Source organism: Dermacentor andersoni, chromosome 4 (assembly GCF_023375885.2).
Source record: "Dermacentor andersoni chromosome 4, qqDerAnde1_hic_scaffold, whole genome shotgun sequence".
Lineage (NCBI taxonomy): Eukaryota > Metazoa > Arthropoda > Arachnida > Ixodida > Ixodidae > Dermacentor > Dermacentor andersoni.
In genome coordinates this window covers 9,784,069-9,796,631 of record NC_092817.1, presented here as the reverse complement: position 1 = coordinate 9,796,631, position 12,563 = coordinate 9,784,069, and the positions used below count along the sequence as shown (strand labels likewise).

Below are 12,563 nucleotides of genomic sequence, written 5' to 3'. Positions count from 1 at the left end.
GCGATACTCAGATTGAGTGACTGCCGATTGCTTTCTTTTAAGGCTTGTTTCGAGGCTTTCAGCGATGCTGTTTAAAAGCGGTACCGGGAAACCTGCGAGCTTCAGCCTGGTTACTTGCTTTTCGAAGCTTGCATCCACTTGGTGGTCGCATGACCTGATGAGGGCCGCCTTCACGCAAGATGCAAGATGCAATCCTAGCCTATGGCTGCACACTAACAGAAAGGAGCGTCCTTACAGCCTTTTGTCGTCACCTGGGCCCTCCGAGTCCGAAGCCTGTCGGATCTTCCTCATCGCCGACGCCGTAGACGTCGCTGCCTTGATGTCGGCAGGTCTACCTGTCCGTCTTTTGATGCCGGTGTTCCGACCTGCGTCGGTGACGTGGCACCCCGGCCTCACTGGCTAGGCCTAACGCCGGGTTCCGCCGCTACTTCTTCGAGTGCCGACAAGACGCCCCGGGGACTATCGCACGTGCTGGTCCGCCTCTGAAGGGGGATCCTTCCTGGAGTGCCCGACACCGCCGTGAGAGGCTGCAGCAGGTCCAAGGAGCCTCGCTCGAACGTCGCCGAGGTCGACGGCCACACGCTGGATCGCCAGCGTCACGGGCTTGACCGAACCTCCATGGCTCCCGTCATCAGTGCGATGCTGACGCTCCAACCTTCTTGACCCAGAGTCACGTCGATAATGCCAGCTCAGCGCCGCTTCTCACCCGATCACAGCTCGGGACACGCGCCTCGAGGAATCGTCCCGTTCGGACGGATCAACACACATCGTCCTCTTCCTTTCTTTTTTCGCCACATGGCTCTTATATATGACAACCTTTTATCGTCTAGAGCCAGCTAGAGTTACCGCACAGGGCTCCCAAAGGGAGTTTTGGTAGCCTATACATTAACTATAGAGCCAGCAGGTGTTGTGGCCCTCCTGGTGGCAGTTGCCGGCTAGCTCTCTTTCGCTTCTCTGTGCACAAACGAAATAATCTAAGCCATCGCTGGTGCAGAGAGACGCCAGAAGTTGCGAGAGACGCCAGACTATGTAAATCTGATACCATCAGCTGAGGTTATTTCAATTTCTTCTTGTGAACGCTGTCCATCAGAAAGTTTCTGACGTGCGCGTAGGTCCTGGTGCCGCAGCCCGTGCCTTCGAGGTTGTTGAGGATCGCGTCGTGGCTAACGTTATCAAAGGCTCCCTTGACGTCTACTGCCACTATGGAGTATTTGCTTCGAATGTTTAGTTGATCTAGGAGGCCTTCTTTGAGTTGTAAGAGTTGTGGGGATGCGCGACTCTCGCGCGTCCCCTGATGTTTTCCCGCATAGCGCATCCCCTGATATGCTGTTTTCCCGCACGGCTCGCGTGGCCTGGCGCCCGCGGCGTGGTACAAGCGCGGTGCGAGAGATGGCGCGACTGTCGCGGCGGGGTTACTCGGGCGCCGAAAGGGAAGGCGCTTGCTCTCTTGGGTTCGAGACAGCAGGCCGCACGGACCTGCCGCGTGTGCAGCGCCCCTCTTTCCCGGCGGGTCGGCGCGCGGCGGAGGACGTCTCCCGCGAGCGCGCGGCGACCGATGCATCTGCGAGACCGCCTCGCGTGGCCGCCTTCGAACGCGCCACGATTCGCGTGACTATACACGCGAACGACCAGGCGTTGGGATCCAGCATGGAGCGAACATATTCGCTCGCGAGGACGCGGTGAGTCGGACTTCTAGATTTGTCGCGCGCCTATCGGCATGTTTTGGGGATAGCAACTCGGCTAGCAGGCATTGATCTATGAAAGGTGCAATAAATGCCCTTGTGACTGTTTGCACTACTGTGTTGTCGTTCCTTTGTCCCAAGAGTACGGAGGAGAACCCCGTATCGCCCACATCTGGCGCCCAACGTGGGGCTCTTGGGGCATCGGACGATAGAGTTAAACAGTTTTGCTTCGTTCGAGAGCTTTGTTTGAACCGAAGCGTAGGCCTAGCGTGGATTTTGATCGCTAGCGTCGGCGGCGTGCTTTCTTGAGAGAGGCGACGGTGGCGGTAGTGTGTTTGGACTTGTCAACATGCTAAGCCTTTTCGCAAGTGTTTTTTTAATGACATTCGTCGGTACGAGAGCCACGTGGTCTGCATCCTGGGAGAGCGAGGCTGAGTGCCCGCGGAGCAGTGGCAAGCCTGAAGCGAGTGAGTACGGAAGCCTCGTGGGTGGTCCGAATTTCTTATGTAAATAGCTTCTTCTATCTCTTTGACTCGGATGAAGTCGCGGCTCTGGGAGCCGGGTGGCCGCGGGCCACGGGTGCCACGACGGGCTGACTGGTATTGCGGCCTGGCACCGGGCGCTCCGACACCGTCTGGGACGGTGGGCGCCGTCAACTCGGATGCTGTGTGCACCGAGCGGAGTAGGACCACCTCACAGAGCTGACGTCTCCTCGCGGCTGCCTGTTTTGCGCCCATTTTGGGTGTTGTTTTTGGATGCCGGTTGTTGTCAGGGTAGCGATGCTTTAGGCCTAAGGCTTTACGAAGCTGCCTGTCGCACGTGGAGGGACACAACCTGGTGGACCGTGGCGTTGAGGCGTTGCAATTTGCTTCCCTCATTCTGTTTAGCCTCGCACGAATCGAAATTACTCGTTCGGCTCAAGGAAGCGAGCTTCGTTCACGTGAACTTAGCATCTGAGTAGCTGCCCGATCTTTTGCTAGCCGAGTTGAACATCGTACCACGTGGGCGATGCGCATGCAGAATTCCTCTCCCTTGCACTACTTTAGTGTTTGCCGAGTGTTTTGAGTGTACGCAGCGTGATTGGAGTCACCCCTGGCTTGCTGCCACCTGCACATCGTCTGCGCTGCTGCCCCGGACTACGATCGAGTCACCCCGGGCGATGGTGATGCTGTGGCCAGTTCGGCGCAGCGACTTCGGCGGCCTCCTGCATCCAGCTCACAACCCTCGGCGGCGGACAAAGGAGCCAGCGGTCACCGACAGCTACGGCGGCTCTTGCCAGCAGGGCGCGTCGGCGCGAGCGACGCTTGCTCGTACCGACTACTGCGTCGTCGTCTCCGGAGTCCTGGCCTGGGATCGTGCCGTCGAGTCGCAAAGCTGCTGCGGTGACCGGCGGACGCCAGCGGTGTACCCCAAGGACAGTCGGCTCGCATGTTATGGACAGCGTGTGGACATTTCCCCGGCGCGGCCACTGTTGCATGTACCACATTGTTCGCGAAGCACGTGTTGATGTTAGACTGTGTGAAATGTTTCGCCGGAATAAGAAGTGATTTAAGGTTGGGGGGATGTGGGGATGCGCGACTCTCGCGCGTCCCCTGATGTTTTCCCGCATAGCGCATCCCCTGATATGCTGTTTTCCCGCACGGCTCGCGTGGCCTGGCGCCCGCGGCGTGGTACAAGCGCGGTGCGAGAGATGGCGCGACTGTCGCGGCGGGGTTACTCGGGCGCCGAAAGGGAAGGCGCTTGCTCTCTTGGGTTCGAGACAGCAGGCCGCACGGACCTGCCGCGCGTGCAGCGCCCCTCTTTCCCGGCGGGTCGGCGCGCGGCGGAGGACGTCTCCCGCGAGCGCGCGGCGACCGATGCATCTGCGAGACCGCCTCGCGTGGCCGCCTTCGAACGCGCCACGATTCGCGTGACTATACACGCGAACGACCAGGCGTTGGGATCCAGCATGGAGCGAACATATTCGCTCGCGAGGACGCGGTGAGTCGGACTTCTAGATTTGTCGCGCGCCTATCGGCATGTTTTGGGGATAGCAACTCGGCTAGCAGGCATTGATCTATGAAAGGTGCAATAAATGCCCTTGTGACTGTTTGCACTACTGTGTTGTCGTTCCTTTGTCCCAAGAGTACGGAGGAGAACCCCGTATCGCCCACAGAGTACCAGAATGCCCGCTACACTTACGCGGCCAAGTATTCCCATCGAAATGCGTATACTCCCGAGGCTGCGAGTTAGTATCGGCGACCATCAAGGCAGGCAAACGAAAAACGGCTGAAGAACCACCACATGCACAGACGCAGCGGTTACATTCACCAACTCTCAGGCCGCCTGTAGAAACTTGTCGTGGGGCTGCTTCTCGGCCGGTGCCCTAAATATGCTAAAAAGACGAAGCACTCCGCTGTACGCCTGTGTAACGTGGGTACCCGGACACGAGGGATAGAGAGGTAGGAAACGGCCCACACCGCTGCCCACGAGCACGTCAGCCGGACTCCCCTCGCCCCACGCGCTCTCCGACCTGTGACAGAAGAAGCGGAGAGTTGAAATATAGCCGAACTGTGCGGCCATATTACAACACTACAGGCTCGAGCATCGAGTGTACTCTCCACCGCACCCTACACTCGGCAGAGAGGAAAGAAGGATCCTTAGACACCTACAAAGTAACACGTATACTCACGGAGCCATAATGCACCGCCTCCACTCGACGCTCCACGGCTACCTGTGTCCACTCTGAAACGTACCCGACATCCTGGCACACTTGCTCCTGGAATGCCCGTGGCAGGAAGGCAGCGAAATGCAACCGGAAACGGATGCGAAATGAGCACAAGAAGCAAACGAGGACCACCTATTCGAAACGGGGGAGGCCAAGCTCGCCCTTGGGAACCTGCAAGACCAACGACAACTCGTTGCCATGGCCAAGAGGGCAGTAGAAGCTAGAGGGTTCCTGGACTAAGGACTAAAGCCCACCTTAGGGCGATACCGGGCCTCGCTTGGGACACTGTTTCGAATAATGAACGTTTCTTTCTCTCTCTGTCTCTTTTGTGAACGAAGAGGTAGCGTTCACATGAGCGATGGAGAGGTGAGGCACTACAAGAAAACAAGGGAAAGCGTACTGGAGATATAGTACGACCTTCCGAACTATAACCTATAGGGTTACTTCGAAACGACATGTGCGAGCTGCTGTTCCATCCTCAGGGCCAGAGAGGCAGGCACCAAACAAGGAAGCGGTAGGTAAAAAATTAGGAAAGCAGCAGACAACAAAACGGCCACCTCGCCTGCACGTGTTTGGTAGCATAAATAATAAAAGAAATAAGGACGCTTCATGTCGGCTGCTATAAGCAAACTTATATGTTACTGTATGCGGTAAGGTCCTCGGGACTGCGCTGCTTTCGCTTGCGGCGTCGTTTCTATGGGCGGCCCGGGCCTACGAGGTTACGCACGATTCGTTGCGCAACCGGCGTAAGCTTCCGTGTTTTCAAGTACAGAAGGGGAAAGCAAACAGCGTATTTACGACCATTGCAAGCGTTGCGTGATTGTTTCTTATCTCTTTCGGGTCAAGCGAACACGGTGTTCAGCAGACCACACAATGTATTATATAGATCGGGATAATGTGACTATCGCATTCCAATTCCTTGTTCTTTTTTTTTTGTTATTGGTCCGAATTTCGCTCCGCCTATCTTATCACCACAATCGTCCGGTCGTGAGCGGCGGATGACAACAGCACCGAGTGAAAGGACTTGCTACATTGCGCTGGCACTTCCATACTCGTCGTGTCTCGGGACCGGCAAAGAGGCAAAATTATTCGCTCAAGGGACACGTATGGAGTAGGCGATAACATTGTGGGGGGCTTATTCCGTTCGCTGTAGAGCTGCTATTTTGCGTTTCCGGATGAGTGCACAAATAAGCATCTCGCAACACAAACAGGGTTCCTTCGCCAGCGCTGTGCTCCTGACACCGAATTCATAAAGCTTTCATTCCTGGTACTCTTTGCCATTGGCAAGACGCCTTGGTCAATGATATTTCCAGCATCAGGCGAGCTGTGTGGGCAAAGTGATAGAGAGGATGATCGTCGGACGCCTGGAGTGGTAATAGGAATACCGCAACGTCTACCCAGTTGTCATGGCAGGCTTCTGACGTGGCCGCTCATCATTGATAACAGCGTCGAGCTGGTTACCTACGTTCAACCCTAAAAAGGATGTAAGTATATCTGCTCTTCTTTGTTCCTCGACGTCAAAGGGGCGTACGACGACTTTACACATGAAGCCACCTTCGGCGCTCTCGAAGAGGTAGGCCTCAGAAGTCGAATGCTTATATGGACACACGAGAAGAAAGGGATTAACCGAGGGCCCGATTTTTATTGTTACATCATAAGAGGCCAAAAACATTGACACCAACGACAACATAGGGGAAATTACTTGCTCTTAGTAAACTAAACAAAGGAACGATAAATTAATCGAACCGAAATAGGATGAAAAAGCAATTTGCCGCACGTGGGGAACGATCCAACAACCTTCGCACTACGCGCCCGATGCTCTACCAATTGAGCTACCGCGGCGCCGTTTCCCCATCCACTTTCTTGGGTATTTATGTTTCCTAGTAGAACGCCGGGAGTGTTTGCCAGCCCCACAAAACCTAGCTTGGCGGCGGATGTGGAACAGGCTTTCTGCCGCAGGCATCCCGAGAACGTGATCTTTTTGGGTGAAGGCAACCGGTCAATAAACAAACACATGCTACCTGAAGGCAGCAATGTTGCTGGATTCGAGACCCTCGTTGTGTAACAAACGAGAAGAAAATAGGTTAACCAAGCGGCCCGATGTCAGTCTTTGTTGGCCTCTTATGATATGACTAATAAAAATGAGACTAATAAAAATCGGGCCTCTCAGTTAAACCCCTTTCTTCTCGTAGGGTACTTTTTGCCGGGTACTTTTTCACTTTGTTGTAGGGGTACTTTTTCTCGGCTTCTTGCCTGACAGCTTGCCAGCATTGCTTACCCAAGTAAGACAAGCCTACATATTATACAGCGTGACCAGGTCCAGGCACTGTGGATTTGTCAAGGTCTTCCTCGAAGTGCATCAACAACGGCAAATGTTGCAGTCACCAGAGACCACCTCATAAAGACCCTCATCTCAGTTGAAGCACTGAGAGCGCACGTAAAGCACATTGCCCGGTCTCCTTGCCAACATGTAGCCACTCTACCTACGGAGAGACTACGTGTCTCGTTCTGCCGAACAGTATCGGCACATCGTGAGGCTATAACATCTTGCTTCACACCTGCCGGGAGACCTTCGATTCCTCCTTGGTGCCTCATTCACCCAAAGTCAACCTGACAATACCTGGCGTCAGGAAAAAAAAGCATATATATCATCGCCGGCCTCTAAACAACTTACCTTGCTCCTATTATATGAGAAGTACCGGAATTACACTCACATATACTCCGACGGCTGCGCCCTGCCGAACAGCTCTACTGCAGTTGTAGCCATTCCAGCAAAAGCCACCACAACCAAGTTGAAAACGTCTCACTTGACACCGTCGACGGCAGCAGAACTTGCAGCACTTCAAGTCACAATACATTTTAATAATGGCGAGCCAGCACACAAATGGTTAATTTTCTTCGACCCGAAGACAGCACCGCAGTGTTTACTGTGAGCCTTTTGGTGCGGTCCGCATGAACAGTTGGCATTCGAAATCGCAGAGACCATACACCACCTGACTGTGAAAGGAGATGAAATAATTTTTCAGTGGCTACGAAGTCACTGTGGTATCATCGGCAATGAACGTGCCGATCAAGCTGCTCTTTGAGCTTATGCAGAAGACAACCGCCTATCGATCCCGCTGCCTAGGACAGATGCTGCAAGCATGCCTCGCGTACTCGCAAGCCAACGCACTACATCAGAGTGGAATTAACCACATTTTATGCAAGCCCGTTTGTACAACCTGCACCTAACCTTAAGCCTTCGACTTCCACCAAGACTTCCCCGAAGAGACACGACCCTTTTGGGTAGGCTATGGTTGGGCGTCGTGCGTACCAATGCCCACACGTTCCGCACAGAGATGGCCAAAATCGCAGCATCTGGCGATTACGGCGACGCGGAAACGATTCGTCATGTTCTTTGCCAGTACCCGTAGTACAGTGCGTAGCGACAATCACTTTCCACTGTGCTGAACCAGTGTGAAAACCAGCGTCTGCCACCGCGCTTCATGAGATTGACCGGCCTGTGTGAACGCCTGTGATTGTAACGCCTTTTCTGTTAAATGTTCATGCTTTTCTTTCTCACTCTCTTTGCCCTTTTTTCAACCCCTGAATCCCACACCCCACTGCAGGGTAGCAAACCGGAAACTCACCTCTGGTTAATCTCCCTGCCTTTCCTTTCTCGCTTTCTCTCTCCCAGCATCAGCATTCGTTCAACCTTTTTCTTAGGAACCATTCTAGCGTAAGGCGGGCCCTGCTGTGTGAAAGCACCTATCTAGTCTCCTTACCCGCAGTGATCGCGCAATGGCTATGGCGCTCTGCTGCTGAGCACGAGGTTGGGGGTTCTGTACACAGCCACGGCAGCCGCATTCCGGGGGCGGCAGAATGCTCCTGCGCTTAGCTTTAGTGCACCTCGAGAAACGCCAGGCGGTGAAATTATTTCAGAGCCTTCAACATATATACGACGTCCCCCATTTCCGGTGCGAGGTTTTGTGATGTTAAGCCCATAATTTTGCTTTATTTTGATTTCATTTTCATGGTACTTCGTAGTTATTTTTTCTCTACGCACGGTCTCCGGAAAGCGACGAGGGTGGAGGACATTCCCATCAACTACGCCGTAATATTGCAACATTACTGGCTAGAAAGAAGACAATATCCTCTACCACATCCAAAATTAAGCAAGAAGGAAGCCACCGCCCTCCGCAGACTAAAAACGAATTCTCATACCTATGCCGATATTGTGATGTACCAGACACCCTCCTACACATGGTGTTGGTGTGCCCACACCACGAGAAAAACAGTCAAGATGATGCCTCAGAACCGCTACAAGCGATCGAAGAAACGTGGGAGGCAATGTCAAAGGCACAGAACCTGAAAGATCAGCGAAGTCTGGTGGACCGAGCCCGGGCTGCGGCATTAGCCAACGACTTTCTGGACTAAGAGAGCAGCCCACCTAGGGCGAAGAAAGAACAATTTCTCGCTGTTCCTTACAATAAACGTTCATTGCTCCTCCTTTTACATTTTTCAATATATGTTGCAGCTGAGGGTCCAATACCAAATCTTTTTGTTCGCATAAGTATCGTTGTTCGCTGGTCATCCGACGTCGCTAGTGTGTCTAATGTCACCATTGGCTAGATCTTGTTCTTTCGAACAGTGGGACATTCAAGTCAAAGAATTTCTTACGGGCTGCTTCTTTATAGCGTAAAGGGTAATCACTGCGCATACGGCATCTAAATGTCATGCTTCCAGAACTCTGTTTCCGTGCCAGAACCAAGGGGATATCCCCAACATTCGCCAACAGACACGGTATAGTTGATTTTTGCGCGCTGGAGTTTCAATTTCCTGGGAAAACCTGCCGCAACGGCTGCGGCGTTGTGGGGCTGAGGTCGTGACTGCGATTTCCGGCGACGATCGTCGCCACCACGTTGTGATGGTGGCGGTAAGCAAGAAAGCATGCATACAGATACTTAGCTGTTTCGGCAGATATCCGCACGGGAATTTTTCTTTCTTAGAGTACTAGCGACAGTATGCCCCTCAGTCTACTTGCTGGCCATGTCGCGATCATTTATTGCATCGAGCTGCCTCCTTTCCAGAGCGGAATAATTTGCCGCTCACATCTATTTCTTACAGGGGCTGAATTCCGGGCTGGGTCCATACAGAAATCAACTTGTGCACGAATCGCTCAGAGACGGTGCGCATGCTTCGGGCCAGATTAAGTAAATTACGTAACAAACCTTTCACATAAAACGAAAGAAACATCTAGAGATCGTGGCCTCGTACGTGAGCGATGTACAAAAACATTGTCTTTTCGGGCCATCAAAGACGGCAACTGACAAAAAAGATGGGAAGACAGGTTTCCAAGTTAGAAAGTTTTGGGCTGGAGAAAACATGAACGGCAGCATATTTCACAAACTAGGTAAGGAAGAAGTTGATTTTGGCAAAAAGGAAAGATTCTTTCTTATTTTCTCCGCTACTAATCAACATTCTGTCGCCGATGAAATGGCAAGTACAGAGTCTTGAAAGATAATATACCCTTTGCGCAGAGTTAAGACGCAACCAAGCGTGGAAAAAAGCTTCGGGACAGGAGAGAGCATCACTTGCAACTAGTTTATTGAAAGCAGACGGGGTCACATTCATAAGCGAAGGCCTGGCCAAGTGCGCACTTGCGTTTGCACACAATAATTGTAAAAATGATACATGGCCGTATGTGACTTGCGCCGTGGATGTGGTGTACGAAATTCTACTTGATTGCGGGAGGGTGTATATATGCCAGACAGGCTGTTGCATCAAGAATACGGCAAGGGAACATGACCTTTCTGTCAAGAATAAGATTAATGCACATTTACCTATGCACTGCGATTCTTGCACGTGTGAGCCAGATATTTTCCATATCCGCATTCTTGGTAAAAGCAAAGGTTCCTTGGCACGGGAATTAATGGGGGCTCATTTCAACAACGTGAAATGTGACGCTTGTGTCAGCGATATGTCTGTGGCTTTACGCAGCCCTGAACGCCAATTTCTGCACTGTGTACTTGGATAACGATGCACGTTTTGATTATTGTGCGCAAAGGTACATGAGCATATGGCCACCTTCTCCTATAAATGTAACCCCGTCGGCTTTGAATAAATTATTTGCAAGCCACGCTCTTTCCTATCGTAAACTATTTTTCCGTGCTTGGTTGCGTCTTAACTCTATGGAATAAGATGAACCAACTAGCCCAGCAACAAGTATTGATATAATCTACCTGTAGCCATATCATGTCGTCATCTCAAGCAACCCGTTACTTGCCCAGCATGTTGCCGAGCCTGTTAACTATCATATCGGCGTGAGAATTCTCTAGTGAAGCTGAATTGTATATACGCGGCACATTGTTGTTTTGCAGTGTTACTAACCGTAATTATAGGTGAAAAAAGCACGAACTACAACTATGTGTGAATGCCATTTCAGACACGCAGTCTGTAAACTCCGCTTTTAACTGTGCTTGGCCAGTTTATTTTTTGGAAGCGCGCCAGTGGAGCCACATTCCGGTGAGAAGACTGGTTGCATGCTCTTCCCTCGCAAGCGTGCGTGACTCCAGCTATACGTGCTGACCTTCAATTACGTTGGTCAAGGAAACGGCCGGACGGATGGGTTGACTGGCTTTATACGCAGAACTGTAGGCGCGTGTACAAATTGCACAACATTTGACACATCGTAACGATACGGTCATGGTAATGTCGTGTTAGATTACTTTTGTTTTCAAGTTTCTACTGGAGGCACAGGCGTTTCAGGGCGAGCTTTGTGTGAACGTAACATCGTCGCCGATGGATATCACGATGGATATCATGCCCACGATACAGCTAAGTTGCGCGACCACCGCGTTTCCCTGGCACCATGAGCGCACACGTTGGAAACAAGCACGCAAGTAGCGTGGTTTCCAGCCTTGACCGAGGCTGTACGCGGTATTGCACGGCTTCCTGTTTAAGCGTCCCGTTTCACACTCAAAGAAGGCCGCTAAGTGAGCCACACGTGTCGACAATACCATGCTGTGTTGTGTGCGCATGTTACCCGGAATGGAGCAACCACGCAGGAGGCAGGCGTTTGAGACGAAGAATACAGGTGAAAACCGATACAAGTAGCAACGAAGTGCAGCACGCTGTTGTGAGAACGCCGACGGGTGCGACCTACTTGAGAGTGTTCCTAGCCAGTGGCAGAAGCAGAGGGGCGGAGAAATTAACGAAAGAAAGGAGGGCTAGAGAGCGAGTTGTGCGAGAACACCGAAGACTGCAAGAGGCGCTGAACCCTCCGAAAGCGAAAGGGAAGACACTGCAGAAAACCGGATCCGGACGTTCTCTCCCACCGGCGCAGCCATCTCTCCAAAGGAAAGACATCGCCCTCTGCTGCTGCGTCGTTTCTTAGACCGGACACGCCGCTAGCAGACGACACGCGAGCGACGCCGTCAACGGCTGCCCCGCTGTGGTTTTCCCGAACCCCGTCGGCCCAACCAGTCCACTCTGTGCACGCTTGCATTCGTCTGTGTCAACGTCAGCGGAAGGGGTTCTTCTCAGCTGTCTCATTCAATCATCACGTCTCGCAGGCTCTGCAAGACCGCCACCGTAAAGACCCGCCGAGACACCACGGAAATTGCATGATGCAGATCATACCCGCAATGGTCTGCGGTACCTCAATCGTCTGCTCGATGAACGGTACTCCATAACAGAATTCGATTGAACCTCAATCTGCTTTGAAGAGGACATTTGTTACAGTTCGGCGGCCTCGCGTGCGACGTGTCGCTGGTGACGTTCTGGCTGCGAACCTGGTCAAGCTGCCTTGTGGGGAACATAGAAAGATAAGAGGAATCTGAAAGGGTGAGTTTTTACATTCAGTTGCGCTCTCATTTTGCATATTTATCTTAAAACAAGAATTTATACTTTCCTCTGAATGCGCTGAGCCGCAGTATACACACATACGTTGTGCCCTTGTAGAGCAGGTAGTGCCGCTTAGTGAAGCACGCATACTGTGTGCGCGATTTGCATTCTAGCTCTGATGAAGTGCAGGTGGAGATCCCGGTTTCTAGCAGTTTATCCCATTGTCTAAAACTCCGAAATTCATTTTGCCAAACATCAGAATGAACGCGTTCCAACGTATAGCATACTCGTACAATCTGTGTTCGTATTTTGAGGCGAGTTACATTGTAGGTGAAGCGTTGACACTGCGA

The 12,563-nt window shown here is 52.2% G+C and overlaps 1 protein-coding gene across 3 annotated transcripts in view; it reads left to right on the top strand.

Moving 5' to 3' along the window:
* The window catches only part of LOC126535758 (allene oxide synthase-lipoxygenase protein-like), a 134,400-nt gene that overhangs the window by 43,474 nt on the left and 78,363 nt on the right, over positions 1–12,563 (top strand). Inside the window, exon 1 of one of the 3 annotated variants that reach the window (XM_050182549.2) lies at positions 11,751–12,213. The exons of the other annotated variants lie outside the window; for them this stretch is intronic. The gene's annotated coding sequence lies outside the window, so the exon portion shown is untranslated. Of the gene's footprint in view, positions 1–11,750; positions 12,214–12,563 lie in introns of those variants that run through there. 3 annotated transcript variants of the gene reach the window in all.